We start from the raw sequence: 26086 nt of genomic DNA, 5'->3' as shown, positions 1-26086 counted from the left end.
TACTTCCAACCACTTCTATAATGTCCACTTGAAAATCCCTCCATTTTCTTCATTAAGCAAATAATATATGAAACAAGTTGGTCTAGTCACACAAAACATCAGTACTTGTTAAAGTGTTAGTTAAAGCTACAGCTTGCCTATAACTTACATAACCACTGAGTCTGTCTTTCTGCTATGTTGAGTTTGACCTCGACTAGGTTACTTTTCTCAGTCAGTATTCTTAATTAGGCCTTAATAATTTCCCAGACCAAAACCTTTCTCTCTTCTCTCCTTCATAAATGAATGAGGTGAACAAGTGACATTAAGATGATATGCCAGCTTCCCTGCCCACTTGCCTTTTCCTTCTTCCTTTAGAGCTCCATTTGTCTGTGTACTACCCTTTGCACACACAGTGTTCCAGGACAGATAAAGTTTGTTATTTATTGAAAGAACTAATTCATTAATCCATCTACTTGCCCGCCTTACTAGCCTATAAATCCATCATCATACAGAGAAGGATTTTAAACAAAACAAAAGCTCAGAATGAGGAAAACATTAAACCAATGCTACAGGAATGTCTGAACAGCAGAATAAAAGCAACAAGACGCGTTTCCTGCAAATTTACATCTTTAAGAGGATTACCCCTGGAGAGCTGTTGGCCACTTTTTCCAGAGTAAGCAGTTGAGAGGCAGTTTGTTCTCACCTTTTAGCCTCTGGTTTTATTAAGAGCTCAGCACCCTGGGTGGAAAGACTGGCTTGGCTGGTTGGCACCTGACTATGAAGGGCTTTATTACAGTGAGAAGGGAGGAGACATGGGCAACCTTGATGATGCAGCCCTGGACACCAAGAACATACAATATTCCTTTAAATAGCTGCTGCTCTGTGAAATGTATTAAATAAAAAGAATATCTTTAACATATAATAAATATTAAAACATCCTAAGAATACAATTTTAATGAATATTAGCAATTAACTGTGTACTTGGTATAAACCTTGCTGCAGTAAGATATACCATGGCTCCATCATCAAAAAGTTTCTTCATAATGTTAACAGTCAGCCCATCCTAGTTAGCCACTGATCTGATTTTCATCATCATTGAATAGTTTTCAATTTCTAGAACTCTATATGAATTACATTATTTTGGATGCATTGTGTATGTCTAGCTATTTGCTCCAGCATGCTTTGAGAGTAATCTGTGTAGTTCCAAATAGTACTTCACAGTTTTTAAACATTTTTGTTGTGAATTAAATGTATTCTCTGACACCTTCAAAGATATAAATATAGATACATATATATAGATATTACACTATAGTTACTTCCACCCTTCATGTTCTCTTATATTCCTCCCACTCAATCAAACTCTTTCCCTAGAAGTTCTGTTCCCACGTTCATGTCTTTGTTTTACAACTGACTGATTTTAACCACTACATCTGCATGGCCTAGGGTATCGAATTATCCACCAGAACTTGGTGATATAACCTATGTGTACACAAAGGGAAAACAATTACTCCTGCCCCTCCAGCACTACCACAGACAATTAGTTCCTAGAGGGAGAGGTGAGAGTTCATAAGACCCTCCTTTATCCAAGACCGACTACTGAAAGATAAAATCAAGTACTGTCCAAGTATAGAAAACTACAGTTGCTGTGAACCATGATTACCATGGCTCTATGATGCCCCAAAGTTCTGTTTCTCATCCTTCTTTCTATTGTTGAACTCTTAAAAGCTTCCTGTACCCCTTCTGCAGTACCCCATCCCCCCACTTCACGCCTTAGAAGAGGTGGAATAAATGTCCTGTTTCAGGCTGAACACTCAGCTGTCATTTATTTTTGGCACCCTGAACTGTCAAATCTCAGCACTCACTCTTATTCACTGCAAAGAGAAGCTTCAATAAATAGAAACTTACATAAATATCTAAAAGGCAGTTTGATGACTGTTGAGTCATCCAAACAAGAGTAAAAAAATCTCCTCCTTGACCAGAGCCTGACCAAAGCTCCTTAGTCATGGTGTATTGACTAGGTTTACAGAACCAAGCCTGCATTCCATACTCTTTAGTGGGCCTTAAATCCAATAGGAAAGCATGTGGTCACCCATATAGCAGTCATTTCTCAGACAGCACTACTTACTTGGGAGGTTGATATTGTAACTTCCAAGATTCACACTTCTTTAAAACTATAGATGAGTTTCCTTCAGGCACTGTGTACTTTAACTATCAGGTCATTCATAGATAATGATTACTGAGATGACCATCCAGATCCAGCTTGATTCCTCTATGTACCTCAACTAAGATGTATGGCCCCATCAACAACTAGAGTTTAGCCTTCCAGTTCTGGCAGGAAACCAAGATTAACATTAATAGTCTATCTTGTTTGGTGTCCTGCTGAGTCTTCCTGACCAGAAACTCATAGAGAGAAATCTCACACTTGACACTGGGATTTGCAAATGATCAACCCTGGCTTCTGAGATTGGGGTTATCTACCAAGTAGGGTACCACACTGCAAATTATCTTAACACCTTCTAAATTACTTACAGAGCATGAGGTAGTTGCTATGTTTCTATTTTCTTCCATCCTCAGTTTTGGTTAATCCTCAAGTCTTCCCTCTCAGTTCCTCTTGTATCTCATTCTTCATTCTCCTTCCCTATTGAAATTTCACCACTCTAATATTACCTTCTTCTGTTTTGTTCTACTAGGTGCTTGATTCACTGACGAAGAGTATTCACTATAATATACATAATGAAAATATATGGTACCAATTAATGAATATATATGGTACCAATTAATTAGTTGTTCACTTAATTTTTGCATAGTTTGTGTTTTTCAAAAATATTTTTGCCACTAGAAGTTACACTACTGTATATATTTGTGCATATTCCTTTAGGAGGTATTTATTTGCATGTTTGTGAGTGAAAAATCTAAGGATGTTGCTGTTACATTCTATTTTATGCATAGTAACAGTTTTTGAAGTGTTTTCTAATTAAACTTCTTTAACATACTTTTTTTTTTTCTTTTTTGGTTTTTTTGAGACAGGGTTTCTCTGTATAGACCTGGCTGTCCTGGAACTCACTTTGTAGACCAGGCTGGCCTCAAACTCAGAAATCTGCCTACCTCTGCCTCCCGACTGCTGGGACTAAAGGTGTGCCCCACCACGCCCAGCTTTTAAAATACCTTTTTAGGATGGTGGTGTATATGATAGTAAACTACCCTGTGGCTTTTCTAGTGCAATGTATATGAGAGTAAGCTACCCTGTGACTTTTTAAACTTCTTTTGACCTAGTCATCACCTCCTCCCATGGTATAGCCTTCCCTCCCACTTACCTCCCATTCTCCTCCCATCAGTTCCCTTTCTGCCTTCATATTACCTTCTTTTTACACATTCCTTGTTTTAGCTTTCTCCCCTCTCTGGTCTGTTTCTCTTTTCCAGGCTTTTATGGGTACTTCAAGATCAGCACACCAACCTATGGGATATCAGAGGAGAAATCATAATGCAGCATTCATATTTTTCTGCCTGAGTTATAATCATGTGCAGCCTGGCAAGACATGCCCACTCAGGTAAAGTAGCCCAAATTTTATAGAATGAACCAGCACTTTGTGATTTAAGGCCCACCCATACCTGACACTGTCAATAAGTCTAAGGACCTATGGCTAAATAGATCATGGGCCTTAAGGGAAAACAAACTACTGTTATTCTGTTGGATGAAAGATCAATTAAACAACTCCCAGTGACTCATTGCTATACCCATAGATCAGTGTAAGACTCAACTATCATCAGAGAGCTTGTTTTTGCAGCAGATAGTGATTAACAGAGACACCCATAACTGTTCAACTTGCAGATAATAAGAGACTTCACAGTATTGAACCATAAATGGAATGTCTTGTTTATATTCTTCCTTCAAGCCCAGGGAACATGAGAGAATAGGTGAAAAGATTTTAAGAACCAGAGATGGAAGATGGCTTCAAGGAAATAATGTTTCCACACACAACAGAATAGATGTAAACACATATGAACTCACTGCAATGTGACAGCATGCACAAAACCTACATAAGCTCATGCCAGACACAATCGTAGCATACATAAGGTGAAGTGGACATGAAGTTCCATCTCGAGCTGCAGAGCTTTGGATTTGATTTCCGCAAGGAGAAAGGGGGTCAGTTTTCTTTAACAGTGTCATATCTGATATATTGAATACACTCTAGGGCAGACCCCACACTGAGGAGTAATTGGCTATCATGGACTGGATCAAATGGTCTTGGGGGGCACAGGGGTGGTGTAGTGTGGAGGAAGGCATACATAATGCCTTGAACATGTTTTACTAATTTAAATATTCAATTAACCAAATAACTTGGATAATCACACTTTCAGAAGTTTTTAATGTTCAATATGTATATCTTAATAAAAAGCACAAATAATAGAAGGCTACCTTCTACATGTCTTACACATCTAATTTCTGACCTTTGCTGTTTAGCTAAATGTTCCTTCTTGGTGAGAAGAGATTAGCCAAGAAGAACCAGGAAGCTATTAAAACCCATATGGCTGAGGAAACCCACAAAACTAATAAGACGGGGGACACACATGTGGTTACAAAAATCACAAATCACTCCTCAGTATTACATAAAAGGTAAAAACAATTCTTGGGAAAGAACTGACTTCTTAGGTGGAGCTGTCTACAAGTTAGCCAGACTGCTTCAAGCTGCAGGAATGTGTGTTCATTGTTGAGTTCTCCATTACACATGTCACTATGTACTTTCAGTGATGTGACTGCTTCTGTGTTGCTTACATTCATGTAAGTAACCCTCCCCATGGTCTTGTAAGTAACAGCACAACTGGTATACTGACTACACTTCAGGTCAGTCCCATATCCAGGAGTAATTGGTGATCACAAACTGGATTAAGTGTATTGCCCGCGCTTTTTGTTCCCCCTGGTAAGAACACGCTCAGGGCAACCGAAATCTTCTGCGGCACAAGCTTTATTGCTTACCCCTTCAGGAGCCAGTGGAGAAGAGAGCCAGAGAGAGAGAGAGAGAGAGAGATAGAGAGATCTATAGAATGGCGGAAACCCGTCCCTTTTATGGAGGACTGTCCTCCGCCTCGGACGTGTCGCTCCCTGATTGGCTGCAGCCTTACATAAGTGGTTTTAAAGGGGAGAGGCAGGAGTAGGGTGAGGTGGGGTGGAGGAGAAATATATGTATATATTTCGTGTCATTTACATTCATGTTGGTCTTGTAAGTAACACTAGAAAACTAATTGTTCCATCATGGAAGGTAGATTCAGGTAAAACCACTTCTTTTCTTTGACCTGTCAAAGAAATATTAGGTATGATTGACTGTGGTTCTCCACAAATATCGGGAGCTAGAAGACAATAGAGGAAGGATATGCACTACTAAGGAGACTGAGCTTCTAAGAGAAAGTGTCTGATGTTTAGTTCATTACACCTGATGAGACTGTACTCACAGCAGAGTTAAGAAGGTCAAATGCTACTGGGACCCAGGGGCTGATATGTGGCTTTAGTAGCTTTGATTAGCTTTGTGATAGGTTATGATCTTTACACAGTAGGAGATACTCTGTTAGATCAGAATGTTTAGAACAACGTGTATATTAGACTTATAAAGAGCCAACATGTTCCGAAGGCAATAAGGAAAATGGAAAGCAGATAAAGCGTTTGTCTACATCACCAGAAAGCAGATGTGGTAAAACATATATCAAGCCACAGTTCCTAGGGCTAAAAATTGGCAGAATGTCAAGTAACAGATCATCAAAGATGGGGGATGTGGATACTGGAAGGCAGATCAGTACAGATGAGAAAAGTTAAACCTGTCCTACAGATGGGTAGTTTCCTCCTACACCAATAATCTCCATCGTTTTAGGAGTCACTAGGACTACTCTGACCAACCACTGGTAACTGTGTTCAAATATTCATTGCATTCCCCAAAACAGTTTGCAGAGAGGATCTGCATGTAGCTTCTAGGAACCTGCCCCTAGTTCACTCTAACTGGTAAATAAGCATGCCAGCAGTCAATAGCTGGGGAGAAGGGGGTGGATAGGTTTCCTGGCCTTGGGACTGTGAGGAAAGCAGGGAGAGGGAGAGGGGAGAGGGGGAGGGGAGAGGGGAGAGGGGAGAGGAGGAGGGGAGAGGGGAGAGGGGAGAGGGGGAGGGGGAGAGGGGAGGGGGAGGGGGAGGGAGAGGGGAGAGGGGGAGGGGGAGGGGGAGGGGGAGAGGGAATCTGCCATGTTTTCAGAGAGTGTGGAGAGAGGAAAAAGAGGTTACCATGGGGTAGAGAAGCAAGGAGTGTGCCCTGGATAAGAAAGTGTGGCCCAGAGTGGCCAAGATGGAACACAGAAATTAAAAAGCAGTAACTCAGAATTATCACCAGGACGTAGATTCTAGCAGCAAGGAGGCTAGGGGGCTAGGCAGTCATTCAGCTATTGTGTTGCTCAAGGTATATTAAAACATAAAAGCTGTGTGTGTGTGTTTCATTTGGGAACATAAACCATTGAATTGCGTAGCAACTTGTGGTGGAATTTATTAATGCTTATTAAAACTACAGCCACCTATGAGGATGGTTCTTATGCTGGGTACTTAGCTTTTGTGAGTCTATGGCTCTTGTGGGGAGCATTGTCAGCCAAAGCCATTTAATATCCTTCAAGACATAATTATATTTTATGTGCCTTGTGTGTAATTTTAGGTAAATAAAAAATAATATGATTCATTGAGGCTTACCAAACAACTTTGTTTCTCCTTCTTCTGTCTTGACATCCCTGGCTACACTTAGTTGGAGTCCCCTCCCCATTATTTCATTTGCGATTTCACATCACCTTGAATTCCTCTTATTCCCATCCCAAGCATCACCACCCCAGCCTACAATCCTTAGTACTTTCATGGTTTGTGGCTATTCTGTATTCTATATTCACCTCTGAAGATTTGGGGCTAAGGACCACATTTGGTATTTGTTTTGTGTTACTGGTTTTGTTTTGTTTGTTTTGTTTTGTTTTATTGAGTTCTTTGTATAGTCTGCAGAGTAATCCCTTGTCAGGTGTACAGGTGACAAAGATTCTCTCCCATTTTGTTTTTCTTCTTCACCTGATTGTTTTTTGTTTTAGCTGTACAGAAGTCATTTAGTTTATTAGGTCCCTATTCTCAACTGGTGGCCTTAATTTCTTAGCCAATAGATTCCTGTTCAGCAATTCCTTTCCTATGCGTATACATTGTAAGGTAATGCCTATGTTTTCTTCTAGCTCCTTTAGGGTTTCAAGTTTCAAACTGAAGCCCTCCATCTACTTGGATTTAATTCTCTTATGCTGGTGACCACTATAACTTATCTGAATGTGCATGATCAGTATTCCCAGTACCATATGTTGAAAATGCTGACTTTCATCCAGAGTATTATTTTTTCTCCTTGTCAAATATCTGATAGCTGTAGTTATGAGTGCTTATGTTTGGAGTTTATACTTTATCTCATGGGTCTACATGTATATTTTGTGCCAGTATCACATTAGTTTTATTACTAGAGCCCTATAATATATCTTGAAGTCTTGAATAATAACTTGAGAGTATTCTTTTTCCTCAGGATTTCTTTGGCTATCCGGAGTGTTTTCTGATTTCATATGAATGAATTATAGAACATACTTTCTATTTCTGTGAAAAATGCTGTGTATAGTTTGGTTGGCACTGAATTGGGCTTGTAGACTGCTTTTAGTAGGATGGTGGTTTTGTTTTTTTCCATTATTGATTCTATGAATCTATTATCAAGAAATACCTTTCCTTTTTTCTAGTGTTTTTCTAAATCTCTTTTCAAAATTTTCACATTTCATTCTAGAGGTTTCTCAGATCCTCTGTTAAGTTTATTCCCAGATTTCATTATGTTTGATACTATTGTAAGTGGAAGCTTGCTTATGATCTCTTTCCCAATGGGTTTGTTATTGCTACATAGAAAGGCTACTGATTTTTGTAGGTTGATTTTGTACTTTACCACATTGATAAAATTGTTAATTGTTTCTAGAAGTTACAATGGAGTTTTATGTATAATTTCATACATACACATATAGATAAGTGGCCTTCTTCATTTAGTATTTATTTTCCTTTCCTCTCTTGCCTTATTGTTCTGGTCAATAATTGTCTTCCAGGATTATATTGAAAAAGGAGGGGGCATAGTGGGTTGGTGTGACTCCTTCCAAATTTTAATGGAATTGCTTCAAGTTTTTCTTCATTTAGGATAATGCGGGTTGTGGGATTGTCATACATGGTCTACATTTATTTTGTTGAGATATATTCTTTCAATCCTATTTTCTTTAAGTACTTAATCATGAAAGCATGTTTGATTCATTCCACTTGTAAGATTTTCTCCTGGGTTTTCTAATTCGATTACAGAGTTGTTCAATTCCACCTTTAATTCAACTTTATTCATTTCTTTGTTTCTATATTTTTATTCAATTCAGTTTTCAAATAAATAAATAAATTCAAGTAAATTATCTTTATTATTTGTACTTTCTAGAATATCACTCAAGTATTTATTGTTGTCCTCTTAGAGTTCAATGAAGTATGTGTTCTGTCCTGTTTAAATTTCTTGAATTCTTAGATGAAATTCATGATGGTTCTTTTGAATTCTGGATCCACAGTTATCTAGATCTCATTAGAAAGCTGTATCCTGAGTTATCTAGATCGCATTTGATTGGTAGCCATGTTCTTTGGAGCAGTTACATTGGTTTTGCTTCTATGATTTGGCTTCCCCACATGGACTTCTTTCCTTGGCCATATATCTGATGTGATAATCTGATCTTCCTTGGATTAAGCCAGGACAGATGCATGATCTGAGGTAAAGCAGATAACGTTTGTAGGTGAGCTGTTTAACTAGACTCGGGAATGATGCTCCTAAACTTTAGGTCTAAAGCTAGTCTAGGCAAAGGCGTTTACCTAGAAAAGAGGGTTATGGATGTAGATCTGAAACTAGGTTTGCGAGTTGGTAGATTATAGTTGTTTGGAGAATGTGAAGCAAAGGCAGGAAGCAATTTAGTCAGAAAAGGTTGCTTGCACACATATAGGGGCCATCCTTGTGCCTAGAGTCTTGCTTGTGGATTTGCAGATGACAGAGCTGGTTCTTTGCCAAGGTAAACTAAATTAACAGCACAAGCAACCAGAAAAATGAAAGAGATAATACAAATGAACAGATAAACAGGGAATTATCACAACAGACACCAAAGAAATACAGAATATTGTAACTAAAAACATTAAGAACTTATATATACTCTATTATGCTTGAACATATAAAATAAATGTATTAATTTCATGATTCATCCAATGTTAAATAAAAAAGAGATGAGTAATGTAAAGCCATAACAAAGGAAGGGATTGAAAGAGTAATAAAAAGTCTTTCAACTAACAACGTCCAAGCCTAAATGGACTCCCAGAAGAATTCTCTGAGTCTTTCAAAGAATAACTTCAGAAGTTCTTCTTAAATTGTTTAAGAAAGAACAAGAGAAACAGAAGGATTAGTTCAAATCCTATTCTCTGATGTTCCTCCTAGTCTCATACCAAATCAGGTAAACATGCATGTGAGTACATAAACACACACATACACATACACAAACACAAACACAAACACACACACATACACAAACACAAACACAAACACACACAAATGAGAGAGAGAGAGAAAGAGAGAGAGAACAATAAAAAATTCAAACACTACAGAACACTATCAATAATGAACAAAGATCCCACAATCCTAAATAAAATCCTAGAACCTGAATACAAATGTATATCAAGACAATATTCAACAACAATCAAGTTGGATTTATCCAGAGGAAAAAAATATGAGGCAATGAAGTTAAATCAAACATCTAGATAAAATAAGTAAATGAAATGAAAATCTTTAAAAAGCATAAAATATTAACATACAAGAAATACACAACACTATCAAAACACCAAACACTTGAATAATAGGCATAGAAGAAAGAGAAGAATCTCAGGCCATTGGTGTAGACCAGATCTTTAACAAGACTATACAATATAATGTCCTTAATGAAAGACACACACCCATGTTGATACAAGCACACAGAACCCCAACTAGGCAAAAACAAAAAACAGAAACAAAGTTAAAAAACAAAACAAAAATAGAAGGGAGTGTAACAAATCAAACAAACAAAAAAACCCACTCCCTATTGCATATCATAATTAAAACACTAAGTATATAAAACAAAGAAAAATATCAGAAGCTGCAAGAGATTAAGCACAAATCACATATAAAAGAAACCTATCAGGATAACACCTATTTTGTCAACGGGAACTCAGGAAATCCAAAGAGCCTGGAGTGATACAGTCCAAGTGCTGAAAGTATGTAAATGTTAACCAAGGCTCCTCTACCTAGAAAAATTATCTGTCCTAGTTAAAGGAAAAAGAAAAACTTTCCTGTATTTGTCAGGCACTGGCAGAGCCTCTCAGGAGACAGCTTTATCAGGCTCCTATCAGCAAGGGTCCCAAAGAAAGAGCTAGGGAAAGGGCCCTTGAGCTGAAGAGGTTTTCAGCTCCCATAGGAGGAAAAGCAATATGAACTAACCAGTACCCCCCAGAGCTCTCAGGGACTATACCACCAATCAAAAAAACACATGGTGGGACTCATGGCTCTAGCTGTATATGTAGCAGAGGATGGCCCAGTTGGTCATCAATGGGAGAAGAGGCCCTTGGTCCTGTGAAGGTTCTATGCCCCAGTGTAGGTGAATGACAGGGTCAGGAAGTGGGAATGGTTGGGTTGGGAAGCAGGGAGAGTGTGGAGGGGATATGGGCTTTTTGGAGGGGAAACTATTAAAGGGGATAACATTTGAAATGTAAATAAAGAAAATTTAAAAAAATAAAAAATTACTGTTCGAAAAAAAAAAAGAAAAACTTTCAATGATATAATCAACCTAAAAATTTTATATGCAACAAAAACCACCTATAAATAGAATACTGGAATACTGGAAGCAGTTCTTTTAACTTAAACTAAAAATAAGCACATCTAAGAGATTTCAGAAAGAAAACAAATTTAACAACAACAAACACACACACACACACACACACAAAAAAAAAAAAAAACTAAGACAAACCATCCAAACACCAAAAACATCAAAGTGACTGCAATCTATACACCTTTCAATATTAATTATAAATCTTAATCACCTCATCTCTCCAATCAAAATACACAGGAAGGCCTGATTGGCTTAAGAAATCAAATTCACTTATTTGTTGTCTACAAGAAACTGAGAGATATGCACTATCTTAAAGTAAACGATGGAAAAATCTTATAAGCAAATGGTTCGAAAAAGCAAGCAGGTATTGTCATCCTAGTATGTGACAAACAGACTGTTAACTAAGACTAATCAAAAGAAACAGAGAAGGACATTTAGTTTTACTCAAAGGGTCAAGTAATCAAGAGAATGTCAGAACGCTAAATGAATATTCACCAAACTCTGGGCCACCCAATCCTATAAAAAGTAGCATCAACAAACCAAACTCAAATCCAATCCACAGCAAGAAATAATTCAACTGAGACCCTAATGAAACAGAAATAAGAAAAACTGTACAAAGAATCACTGAATCTAAGAACCAGTCTTTTGAGGAGTTAAATGAACTGACAAGACTGTTGGCCTAGATAATAGAAATAAACATATGAACCAAATCAGAAATAAACAGTGAAACACCCCCACCACCACCAGAGAAATTCAAATTACTATAAGTGAGTATTTTTAAATTCTCCACTTCACAAAATTAGAAAACATAAAATCAATGAATGGGTTTCTACTTTTATCTAAACTAACAAATTTGAACTAAGAGTGATAACATGCTGAACAGACTCATAACAAATAAGGAGACAAAATAGGAATAAAAAGCCTTCTGAGAAAGAAAGAAAGAAAGAAAGAAAGAAAGAAAGAAAGAAAGAAAGAAAGAAAGAAAGAAAGAAAGAAAGAAAGAAAGAAAGGGAGGAAGGAAGGAAGGAAGGAAGGAAGGAAGAAAGAAAGAAAGAAAGAAAGAAAGAAAGAAAGAAAGAAAGAAAGAAAGAAAGAAAGAAAGAAAGAGAGAGAGGGGGGAAGGAGGGAGGGAGGGAGGGAGGGAGGGAGGAAGGAAGGAAGGAAGGAAGGAAGGAAGGAAGGAAGGAAGGAAGGAAGGAAGAAAGAAAGAAAGAAAGAAAGAAAGAAAGAAAGAAAGAAAGAAAGAAAGAAAGAAAGAAAGAGAGAGAGGGGGAAGGAGGGAGGGAGGGAGGGAGGGAGGAAGGAAGGAAGGAAGGAAGGAAGGAAGGAAGGAAGGAAGGAAGAAAGAAAGAAAGAAAGAAAGAAAGAAAGAAAGAAAGAAAGAAAGAAAGAAAGAAAAACAGGGAAGAAAAGAAAGAAAATTCTAATCCCAAATGGACTTGCAGCAGAATTCTACCTGCAACAAACACTTCATAAATTGTGAGGCTTTTTCTTTAAGAACAAGAAGGAAGGAACACTACCAAACTCTTACAAAGCCAATATTCTTCTAACACCTAAACCAATAAAAACACAATAAAGAAGGGAAACAGCAGAACCTGATAAATATGACACAAAAACTTCAATTAAATATTTGCAGGCTAAATCCAGGCATTTATCCAAGAGATCATCCATGATGATCAAATTGGCTCTGTCCCAGGGATGCCGAGACTTTTCAAAAAATGTAATAAATCTTACAAATTGATTTAAAGAATTGATGTTTTTTATTTTTAATAGTATCCTTACTATTTGTCTATTCATCTAGGAGGCTTTGACTCTTGAATAGGTTTGGGGAACTCCTAGGTAGACTTTTTTGTGACACATGAAGATCATTCATCTCCTTGCCAGCCCTGGATACCTTTGTCCTCGAACTTCCCAGAGTTTTTCTGTAGTTGATTTTGCAGCTCTGAAAGATTTATTCTAATTCTTATTGGGAAAGAGCAATAATACAACAATAAGCTAATATTTAAATATTAGATACTAAATGAAAAATAAATCACTACTAAATCAATTCGATTTTAGCCACAGCCACTTTACTACGCAATATATATATTTTTTTAATTATCAGGCCTGTATGTACTAATGGTTCATGTATTTTAATGATCAAAGTTAAGTTCAATAACATAAATGAAAAAAACCTCTTAATCCACGCAATTCCCATTTAACCCTCCAGTAACAAAGGATTCTTATTTTGATAAATAAAATTAAGTTTTATTACATGGTGGTATACAAATTCATTGAAGATGTGTTCCACATCATGAGAGTAACGGCTTTAAAAAATAGCAGACTACATTTTCACAAACAGAAAGGATTGCTAACCTGATTACACATCAGCTTTTAAAAAGTTCCATATACCTAGGAATGATTCTTTTAGAGACATACATACCACATGTACATACAAAAAAATATCTGTGATTTTAAAATACTACCTCATGTACAATATATGTGAAACAGGTAAATTTATAAAGTTTGATAATAAAATGTTTGGGAAATTAAAATCAATGATAAAGTTACTTCAGTGTTACTTATTGAAAATGTTAATATCTAGCTCAAATATAAGTAAAACATGAAAAATAGTAAGTACATTTACAGGTCTGAATTTCATGGCAAAAGCACTCAAGCTAATGAGTTTTCTGTGCAATGCTTCAGATCATGTACATGAATGTTAGATCCCCCTAGGGAATCAAAAGGAAATCAAATATTTAATGAAGGCAACATAATTACTAAGCAATTTAATCATTTATACCATTTCTAACCCTAATATAGACAACATAAAGCTAAAATATTCATTACCTTGGTTTATAGAGCATTTTATTATCAGCAGATTGAGAAAGTTACGTTCTGGCCAAGGACAGGAAATAAAGTAAAATATTATATTGTTGCTATTAAATCTAGACGAAGTTATTTTATTTCAATTATTCTATTTATGAGAACCAACTTCAAGGCTATTTTTAAGAATAGAAATTAAAGTGGGCTGCATATTCACCTAAAGTTAAACACCTGAGATGTAAACATTTTCATGAATGAAATGACCAGTTCACTAACTTCTTGTTAAGTTTAAAAGGCTGCTCTCTCTTACAACTATATTAAGTCTGTTCTGTGATGTCTTCTGATCATGTTACAGAATGCAGAAGAAAGGTGTTGCCCAGAGTCACAACTGACTCAGATTACAAGACCCATATATGATGTTTTCAGGTCTACACAGTTTCTTAGGGCGTTTATTCTTCTTACACTTAGGAAGAAAAAGAAGCTGGAGAGCTGGCTCTGCTGTTAAAGGCTAGGCTCACAACCCAAAAGAAACAGGAGTTTTAATACTCATGTCAGAACACATCGGACTTTTTAATTCTGGAAACAGTTTGAGTTGTATTTAAGAATGGGCATGCTTGGAAATGATCTTAAGTGTAGAACACACATTCGGCTTTCTCCTGCAGGCAAAGCCAGCGGCTGACAACGCAGGAGGACCAAATGCAGAAATCAGTTCCCTTCACACACACAGCTGCTGAAGGCAGGCAGATGGAAGGGGCAGTTGTGTGGGGTGCAGGTGATTACTGCCCACACTGCACACCATCAGGTTGTTTTTCTCCCCACCAGAAAACTGTCCATTAACTATCCTAAGAGCCAAAAGCAAAAGGAGAGGAATTTATGAAGTTGCTAGCCCATATGGCTGGTAGTGAGTTAATCTGCGTCTGAGCAGCAGGTAGCACCAGCCAGTCTGTCTGTTGGGGCTGTTAGTAACCCAGGGGCAGATCACAGAACAGCAGGGAAGGGGATCAACTCAGCCTGCAAATGCAGTCAGGAATGTGGCAGGAAATTATTTCTGAAAACACACTTTGCAGCATAAGGGCGGCCATCAGATGCTACCTGATAATCCATCTCCACCTCGTCCTGGCAATTACCCAGAGCTATACAGGAAGGTGTGAACTTAAGTTATAGTTATAGATGCATTGTACGTGTGATTCTTTTCTTTTCATGTGGCAGCTTGCATTAATATAATTATTCTGTGTACCCCTTAAAGTAAGATATATAGGCAGGAATATTTTAAGATTATAGAAAGAGGAAGAATTTATCTAGGCTATTTATACTAGTAAAGAGCATGAACCTATTCAAAATAACTATAAAACAATTGACTTGATGTATGGCTAAGTAGAAGGCAGATCTAGACAGTTTTTTTCACTAAAATAGAAAACTAGAGGAAAAACTAAAAAATAGTTTAAGATTAGCTTGAAAGCATGAAAAGGCTGAGTTATGAAACCAGTAAGCATGAGAAATTTTAAAAATGCAAGTCTATCTATCCATCTATCATCTATTATAAATCTTTTCTTCTGTATATCAATCTATCATATATATAATATATCTATTATCTATCCATCATCAATCTATCAGTCTATCATATATATAAAATCTATCATCCATCTATCTTACTATCATCTTTCATCTATCATCAATCTTTTCTTCTGTCAATCTATCATATATATATATATATATATATATTCTATCATCTGTCTATCATACATCTATCTTTTCTTGTATCAATCTATCATATATAATCTGTCATCTATGTTGATCTAAGTACAATCTATCAATCAACTATGAATCATCTATCTATCTATCTATCTATCTATCTATCTATCTATCTATTTATCTAACCCTTTCCTTCCTATTATAGTGCGAAGTCTAATGTTAAGAATTGGCATATTCTCATGTTCACAGGATTAAAGCTAAGGTACTTATAAAAATGAAATAGGCCAAGAAATCTGCTTACATGTAGTCTTTTTGTTACTTAACCCTGAAAGCAAGGCAACTAATTTTCCTAGACTTACTGATATTAAAACAGTCAGAACATTGCTTTCATATTTTAAATAATGAAGAAAAAAGTTCAAAGAGATAAAATCTTCAATGAGTAAAAGGAACGTTAATTTCAGGGACTGCCCCTACTTCCAGGACTGTATGTTTTAGATGATTTAAAATGTTTTCATAGAAAATTAAACTTATAGACTGGAGAGATAGTTAAAGGCTAGGCTCACAACCAAAAATAAATGAAAATTACACTTACCCCCACCAACATCCCTGTTCCAATGAATAATTACAGTAATTAGACCTCATATTAGAACATTGACCTCAAGACAAAGAAGAGCAATGTTATATTTTTGAGAAAGAATTGAGTGCTTAATATATACAGTGTGATTTCCCCCCAAGAAAGACTGAAAGATGCACAGACATCATCGAGACACAGCTAGTATAGTATGCTTCTTGCTGTTGCATAGATTGTAGATCAAGAAGCCTATATCTATACGACCTTTATTAGTATGAGTGTAAACAGTAGGGAAAATGCCTCTAGAAAATTCCTAATGTGACTTATATCTTAACACGCAAAATTGTGAAGCTACAAACATGTCTTTAATTGCAAAGATCTTTAGGATATATCCTATAGTGGAGAACAAATAAGCAAGAGCCAAGTCCGAGTCATGTGTGCTATGTGCTGGCAAAGTTCACTTCCCTGCTCCTATGGTCTAGTTTCTGGTTTCAGAGCAGGCAGTTCACTTTCTTTGAGATATTTCCAACCAAATTTCTTACTGATTTTTAAGGAAGAAATTGTGAGCAAAATGGCTTCTGAAGAAGGACATGACGTTTTGTATAATGAAAAAGAGAGAAGTATAATTTCCAAGGACATTACAAATTCCAGGACATGTTCGGAGTAACAATGTAGTATAACAGTGAATTGTAATTATATTGTTTCTAAAATCCATCCAGAAACTTCATGGAATGTAACATTCAAAATGTGCTAACTTACTAAAAGTTTTATGATGAAAAAGACATTAAGCTCAAAGAAATGAGCAATAGACAGAGACTGATGATTATCCAGGGTAGAAATATACAATAGCGACAAAACACTAGTCTTTTGTTACTTAACCATGAAAGTAAAGTAACTATATTCTCCTACACTTACCAGTAGAAAACTAGGCAGATGCTTCAGGTCAATGCTAGCAATTATTTTAGCATTTAGTGCTAAGTTAGGTATGTGCATTTTAGACAAAACAGAGTGTTTTTAGGTGAACAGTGCTCATGTATCTTTTCAAATATTGGAAACTTGTATTTCACTTAAAAATACACTATTTTCTATTTATATATAACCCTGGACAATATAAAACTGTGTCATTAACGTAGGTCACTATCACCACCATACATCTCATGTACAGGTTAAACAGGTTAAACACACCATTCCCTTGTATTTTACTTTTACAATAATTCTTTTCCCTTAAATCTTAATAATGTCTGCAGAAGCAATTATGCTGTAAAAGATCAAAAGGGTGATATTAAAGTAATAAAATCCAATTCTATTCATTTATAGCACTTTTTGAAAAACATTTATGTCCATTGTTACCAATACGCTTTTTAGGCAATATATTCTACAAGTGCTTCTGAATATGATTGTATTCATGTTTTAAAGTTACTTTTAGCATGCCTGTTATTTTAAACTCTAATATATATCTTACTATCTATCATCTGTCATCTATCATTAATCAATACATATATATAACACTATTATCCTCTTTAACTGACACAAACCTTCCAAATGTATAAGACTCCATCTCTTTCCAATGGTAAACACCTCTGGAATTTGGGCTTTGCTTAACCTATACAAAATTTTCTATCTACACACTCCCTTACTATCAACTTTACAGGTCAAATGCATTTTAGAACTCAGTAGTTTTGGGACATCAAATATTACCATAAAGACTCACACATCATTAAAACCCCAGGGGATCCAGTTTATATGAGAATTTAGAAATGTTTCTCCCATGAGGAAACATTCTTGTAGAGACATTTTCCATTGCCCAGCATAATGCACACAGTGCCCATCACCGCTCGGGCTCTGTCGGTGCAATTTTGCCAGTCAGTTGATGGTGGATCAGAGAAGAAAGCTGATTTTTTTCATCTTAAATTTGAAAAACATGGGTGAGTGAATATGGATGTATACTAAAGAGCAAATTCTAATAAGCCATTACTGTAGTTAGTCCTTGCTTTGGAACAATGGCTGCTCTTTGTCCTTTCCACTCTCTGTGTAAACTTCACTTTGGAAAGACTCCTTACCAAATATCTTCCTATAAATGTATGCCTCCTGATTATAGAACACTTATCCTGGGTTCTCTAGCACATTCAGCTTGCCTGCTGGCTAAATTAGACTGACATATACAGTAATCATAGCCATGTTTATTTACATGTATATCCATTGTTCATGTCCATTATTTTGGACATACATTTAGATTCATCTAATTTTTCCACCCAAAGGCATTCCTATGAGCTCCTTTAGAATACTAGAACCTTCCCAGCAGGCCCTTTCCTCAACTTGCCATCCCAGCCCACCATGCATATTGACATTTGCTTCAGGTATCCCACAACATATTTAACTGTTCCTTAATCAGTGTTCCATTCCTGAAAACCTTTTCATGTATATTCTGTTCACTAATGTCCCTTATATTTTATGTTTGGGATATAAATACAAAAACATAGTTTTGTTGAAATGTAAGCATATTCATACATATTCATATAGCTTATCTGGAATAAGTGCATGAATATATTTGATATGTCATCATCTTAATTTCCTTTGCTGATTTTTAAACCAAAACCACCTAACAGTAACTATTAAGGGTAATGCTATCAAGAAGCAAGAGGCTAAGGTGTAGGACATAAATCGTCATAATTTAAAAGTGTTATTAAATTGAATGCAGAATGTAGCACACACAAAATAACAATTCACACACACTCTAAAGATATGAGTAAATGAAACAATCTCCTTCATCGTCATGAAACGTTCTAAACAGGAAAATTATAAATTGTACTTCCACACCGTAACCAGCTTAGCATACATGTGACTTATCACAGCTTGTTATATACCTAAAGTTTCACAATATATTTTATGTATCTTTTTACAACCAGTATCATTCAGCAAAACTAACCATTCTTACGTGTCCACTTAGGATTTAAAGAATCCCTCTAGAGTTCCACATTACATGGCTAAGTTCATTTCAAGGGCTTAATTATTGTAGGCTATTTGGAATTTTTTACTTAAGGACTTAAGGCAGCAGCATTAAACTAGTACTTAGAGAGGGAGGGAGAATTTTTTTTTCTTCATTTGGTGCTGTACATGTTGTTGAAATTTCTTCTATGAAAGGAAACTGACATCTACTTCTAAGATCCCTATATTAAACCAAGAAACAATTCCATGAAAGTTCATTTTGGAGAATCAGTTTGTTTGTCAGGCTTACTTACAGAGCAATGAATAAGAGCTTATGAATAGAGAATAACTAACATCAAAACAACTGCATTGGAAAGTCTGAACCTAACAAGGATGTCAGAGTCCCTGTGGCTGTGGGAAGAAGGAAGACCCTTCCCTTTAACACACTCCTATCTATGTATTCAAGCCTCTCCCAGGGACCCAAAAGCCACATGCACTTATGGCAAAATTATATTCAATTTACTGAGAGGAGTGACTGGACACTCAAGTGTGGGTTGCCTAACCCTCCCTATGTCCTCCTTCCAAGAAGATACATCAACAGTCTACAATCCTAGCTATGGTGCACTCACCCTCAGCAATTTATCTTAGCCAACAGTCTGAACATCAAACATAGCTAATCCAATAACATGTCTATATGAGCAACATTGGAAATGTGCAATTATCTTGCTAGTGTGGGGGATTAGATTCCTTTTGGTATGTTCAGTTATAATAAAGAACAAATGATGGTGGCCGGAGAGATGGCTCAGCTGTTAAGAGCACTGAATGTTTTTTCCAGAAGTCATGAGTTCAATTCCCAGCAACCACTTGGTGGCTTACAACCATGTGAAACGGGATCCAGTGACATCTTCTGGTGTGTGTGTGTGAAGACAGCTACAGTGTGCACATATAAATAAAATAAATCTTAAAACAAAAACAAAACAAATGATGTTATATTCAGGAAAATGAATGGAACTTAATATCATTTTAAAAAGTGAAATGGGCCAGACTCAAAATATAAATATCTTTTTTTGTCTCATCTAAGAGTGTGTGTGTGTGTGTGTGTGTGTGTGTGTGTGTGTGTGTATGTGTGTGTGTGTGTGTGTGTGTGTGTGTGTGTGTGTGATAGGAGTACAAGAGAAACTATTTTAGAAGAGGAAAGGGAGCCAATTGGAAAAAAGAAGAGGAAAATATAGTGTAATGCGGGCATACACTATCAGAATTTTATGAATATGCCAATGAAATTCACCATTTGTAAAATGTTTCTATATTCATAAATAAGGCCAAAAGACCCAGCCATTTTGCTCTATTTTTACAGCTTTAAGTGTCTTATTCCTTGACTTTCATTGGTCAGGACCAAATTTTCCTTTCACAATAATGTTTTTTAATTATGGAACAACTCTATTTTATCCATATGTCAGAAGTACCAGGAAACTAATTTCTAGGAATACTACTCAACCAGGCATTGATAAGAATTGCTGTGCTGGTCACAGAATGGAGCCACTAATGTCTCTTCAGCTGGTCAATAAATCCATCCCTATGGTAAAACACAGCTCAGGTATAGGAAGGAGCCCTTGCTGCCACCACCACCACCTCCTCCTCCTCCTTCTCACCTTCTTCTAAGTAACCAAAAATCCATCAGTACTTCTTTCTACTTTCATCTCAGTCTTACTCCCAAAGATTTATTTAATCTTCTAGTGTTTTAACTTGTACAATATAAATCACAGTCTTCTTTATCCAAAAGTGTCTCTTGCCACTCCTGCTACCTTCCATTTGATAGTTGTTTTCACACTTATGTTTGGATTTCTAATAGATAAAGTTGAATGAATGCAGTCTGGTAGGAATGGGTCAGTGCATAAATGTGCTTATCCTTTGGTCTAACTTCGTGCATTCTGTCCCTAGGACACCCATGGTTGCAGGAGAGAACCAAACACTTCTGGTTTTCCCCTAGCCTATAAATGCAGGCACACACGTGCACACCCCTAAATACACACACACACACACACACACACACACACAAACTCACATAAAGACACAGTAAACATAATTTTAAAAAATGAATTTTTGTGTATTTTTCACTCAAATTACCCAAGTCCCTCATGATTAAACTGGATACTGATTATTTTTTTTACTTCATAATTCAACATTTTGAGCATAACCAATAGAAGATCATTGTTTAGTACCTGTGATCACGTTTAAGTATCACTTTTATAGAATTTACTCATTCCTTTCATGCCTTTAATACAAGTTAATATTTATTGTATCTCTTAGCCTCATTATTCAACATAGCAAGGCTGAAAATTCCTAAGTAGGATCTAGACTGTAATTATAGTTGATATAGATAGACATTATTAACTATGTCAACTCTTGTAACGACTAATATTTAATTGCAAATCAAAACTTGAGAGAGACCCAGGAGGGGCCTGAACACACAGAAAACTTTCACCTACAGGCATGGCATTTCTGAAAGTCAGGGCGATTACAGTCCTGCGATGGGAACTGTGTGAGTCAGTGACTCTAAAACTTCTTTTTAATTTAGAAATAAAATTGGAAACTCAGTGCCTACATACTATGAATCTTTACAAATGTTCAAATTGGGAAATGTTCTATGTGTCTATCCTGTTTATATTATTTTGCTCTATATCAACTTAAGTGGTTTAGGTTTTCATACCAGTAAAAGATCTCATGGGAATTTCATTTGCATATCACATCTGTCCTGAAGCTGATGTCAAAAGTATACAGAGTTCCCTAAGAAGGATATCATTACTCCAATTGGATGTAGGCACTTCCTAGAGTAAAATTTCAGTGCCCAGTACTTGGCTCCTTTTATCTAGTGGACTCTTCTTAATTGCAATGTTCTAAACCCAAGGTAAACAAGTCACCATCCACATCAAAGTTCAGAAAGATAACTGCCATGGACAGGGCTCAGTTGGAACCTCTCAGTCTGTGGGAATCAGAGTCTCGGACAGATGGGCAAGAATTGACAGACAGATGCAGACACGAGAGAGTGTGTTGGATCTGAATGTAAAGTCCAAACGAAAACCAGACGTTTTTATACAGAAGAAAACCAAGAAAAGCCAGGTGGACAGATCTGCCAAGTTACAGTGACACAAAACAAAAGGAATGCATACATCAAAAGATGGCATGGACCAGGTCACATTTACCACTTAAAATGGAGCCAGGTGAATAATCTGATGTAATGCTAGTCTATTGTTAAACCCACAACAAGGGGTTCTTAGTAAATACCTGATTGTGCTATTCCTTTGGGCCTAGTGAAGAAACTGGTACCAGGGGAATTTCCTTCCACTAACTCTTTCATGTTTAACCCACTTATTCGATAAGCCATTGTGTATTCCAGTGTTTGGGTGAGATGCGGCTATTGTTAGTTTCACAGTCTCTACTAGAAGTGAATTTGAATGTTACTGAATAGGTAACATACTTACTGAATTCCAAGCTTGCTGTCGGCTTCAAGGATTTTCTAGGATATTGGAACTCTGGTGGGGGCTTACCTATGTCAAAAAATCAATCCTTAGAGGCACTTATAATAGAAGAAAGCACACAGATCCATATGTCAGATTAACACGGGAACAGAATTTGAGTATATGGGCTATGAGAATGCCAAGGTTCCAGGAGGCATAGTTTCTTTGAAACTCTTTGCATCGTGAGTGCTTCCAGACCTCTTGGCCTGTCAAGCAGACTTCACTGGAGTGGGCATAGCAAATAACCTATCTTTAGAACTGGAAGAAAAATACTTGAAAATAAGAGTTTGATACTAATATTTATAAAAGTAAGGTGAAAGCCTTTTTAAACATAAAAGTCCCAACAGTAGTAACTAGCAGAGCAGTACTATACAAGATGTAAGTGGGCATCTTGGGGAGACTAGAACACATCTCTCCAAAGCAGGATTCTATATCAGAATAACAACTTCTCAGCTACATAGAATATTATTAACTTGTAAGATTAGACTTTTTCAATATCTATTTTATTTAGGATTCTCAAATGCTTTAACCTCTTTTCTAGCCCACTGACCAGAGGTATGGGAGAAAGAGGTTTTTAGAAAAAATAAAAGAGAGTTGTAAACCTATTTAGAAGTAGTCCCTTGGGGTCAAGCAACTTTTCCGTGTCAAGAATAAGAAGTCTAGTTCAACAGCAAACACTAAACCTGAATCTGTAGTGGCAGCAGGATTCAGCAAAGACAGCAAACCTCCACCAAACCAACAAGAGTCAGCAGAAGCTGTCAGAATCAGCTGGAATCCAACAATGAGAAATTCTTTGACATGTTTCTCTCTACCAATAGAAGACTAGCAAACATCAGCAAAGATCAGTAAAGACATTGCACGGCCTAGCAATGTGAGAACGTCTTCTCACTGTTCGTGGGGTTACATTTATATTGTCTCTAATCATCACATGCTTTCTTAAGGGTTTGCTTTCAGCAAAACATCACATGCCTTCTCACAAGAAAATTGACAAATGTGAGATAAAAACTAATTAGAAACAAGGCAGTTATAGTTATATTGTTATTAAATCATCTATGAAGTCATATATTGTTAATTTAGAGTAGACTGTTATAATTGAAAGGTATCTATTGTTAGCTCTGTGAAATAATAACACAAGAAAGAATAAATAACGAATTAAAAAGAAAATGGGAAATAAAATTGCCTTTATTTAACCTAGAAGGAAAAAAGGAAAGAGTAATATGTGGGAATGATTGAAAAATATATGAATGTGTTTGACTTAAACTTTTCTGTAAATACGTTGTCTAAAGACTGAGATTAGAAGATATTTTAAGAGATAAAGCAAAAAATAAACCACACAACACCCTACTTTTAAATACAAGAAAGTAGCAGCCAGAGTGAGTGAGAATATTTGTTGCTCTTATGAGGAGCAGATGTCTTTTTCCAGTATCCATGTTCAATTGATCACAAACACTTGTAACTCCAGCTCTGGGATTTCTGAGAGCTTCAATGGACACTTCATGTGAGAATATACACACACAAACATATACACTCTCTCCTCTCTCTCTCCATATATATATGGTTTATTCAAAACCCCAACTAGAGGCAAGTGGAAAAAAAGATCCCATGCTATCACCAGTTCGAAGAGGTCTCACTAGATACCTTAAAAAATAAACTTTAGGGCAAAAATGATTTCAATTATAAATTGAAATATTTAAAATCATTGCAACCAAATGGGTATATTTTGGTAAAACAACAAAAACATCAGACAAAAGTATCTCCACACAAGCAAATTTAAAACACAGTCTAATTATAACATGGAACCATTTAAGCTTTCTGGAGAATAAAAGATGGATTAAAAATATGAACTGGAGACTGGGAGACAGCTCAGCAATTAAACACACTTACTGCTCTTTCAGAGAACCCAGTCAGCTCCCAGCACTCTCATGAGGAAGCCCACAACCACTAAAATTCCAGTCCAGAGTGATCTGATGCCTCTGGCTTCTGAAAGCTCCAGGAGCCATGTGCATTAATTTTCTCTCTCTCTCTCTCTCTCTCTCTCTCTCTCTCTCTCTCTCTCTCTCTCTCTCTCTCTCTCTCTCTCTCTCTCTCTCACACACACACACACACACACACACACACACACACTTAACTTTTTAATTGAAACGTTTTGAAGGTCATGAATCAATAAATTATTAGCAAAGCTTGATTGCTTCTGTAGAAAATACCAATATGTCCACAATTGAGATTAGAAATGGTACAACCCTGTAAGATTGTTATACAAAAATAATTTGCATTTTTAATATTAGTAGCATAGTCCTTCAATTTTTTTGCAATACTGCTAACACTAACTAAGTAAATTAGAAGTAAAGAAAATTCTTGAAAAAAAGTAAAATAGGCAAGTTGAGGAAGAACTAGACAGGTTAAATGGCATTTTAGGGATTAAAATAATCAATGCTACAGTGTAACATATTTCAGTAGCAAAACTTCAAGACCTACATAACTTTTCTGGGCAATGATAAGTAACATTTCAGAAAAGTACCAATTCTATTGAAACTTTCTTTTAATACTGAAGAGGATATGTATTTCACAACTCATATTAAATCAATATTCTATTATGATTATTCTATATGCAAACATTATCTTTTTAAAGCTTTATTTTTATTCCATTTATTTATTTTTGAGTGAGGGGTGGGGTACATGCCACAGTAGCATGCGTCAAAGATAATTTACTTCCTTCCAGTGGTGCAGGGTTAATTTAATACTCAGTACAATTTGTTCCTTTAATATGACAAGTATCATTACTGCAATGGCTGTCCCTGGTTGTCATCTTGACTATATCTGGAATGAGCTACAATCTAGAATTAGAGGGCTCACTTGTGGTCCAGACCTTGAGGCTAGAAGACACAAGTATCTGACCTAGATCTTGGTATGGAAATCTTGAGGCATAGTGGCTATGAAAAGCTTAGGTCCAGACAAGGTAGTAAAAACCAGGAGATTAAGGCAGGGAGATCTCTAAGTTCAAAGTCAGCCTGGGACAATACAAGTCCCCAATCCAGGTATGGTGGTACACACCTTTAATTTGGGCCACACCTTCTTCTGGAGACCTGCATAAGAACATTGGAAGAAGGAAGATTCACTCTTCTTTGTCTGGTTGCACTTACTTGCCAGCACATCTTTTGCAATATACTTCTACAGAAGACCAGCTGAAACTACCCTTGTTGGACTGAGCAACCACAAGATACATGGATTTTCCATTCAAAGCTGACCATTGTTGGGAGTTGGCCTACAGACTGTAAGTCATCATAATAAGTTCCCTCAATATAGAAAAACATTCCATACGTTCTGTGACTCTAGAGAACTCTAATACAATAACGAAATGATCGTCTCAACATTTGTACAAATGATACATTTTTAATCTAACATGCATCATTACTAATAAAAGTAAAGGTTTTTGTATTCTAGAGTTTTGTATTCTAGAGTTTGTATTCTAGGATTTCGTCAATCCAGACAAAACAATTTATGAAAAAATGTAAAATGAGTTTCTCACTTAATAAAAAGTTAAACAATTTTAACTTATAATTAAGAACAGGAAATAATTAAGGCTCATATTATAAAATAAAAACCCTTATGGACAAATCTGACAAAATATGGAAAAATCTATTAAAATTGAAACACATTGGTGAAT

Source organism: Mus caroli, unplaced genomic scaffold, assembly GCF_978045245.1.
Source record: "Mus caroli unplaced genomic scaffold, Mus_caroli_1 scaffold_17, whole genome shotgun sequence".
In the NCBI taxonomy this organism is placed as follows: domain Eukaryota; kingdom Metazoa; phylum Chordata; class Mammalia; order Rodentia; family Muridae; genus Mus; species Mus caroli.
The sequence above is the reverse complement of the archived record's forward strand: the minus strand, read 5'-3'. Positions refer to the sequence as shown.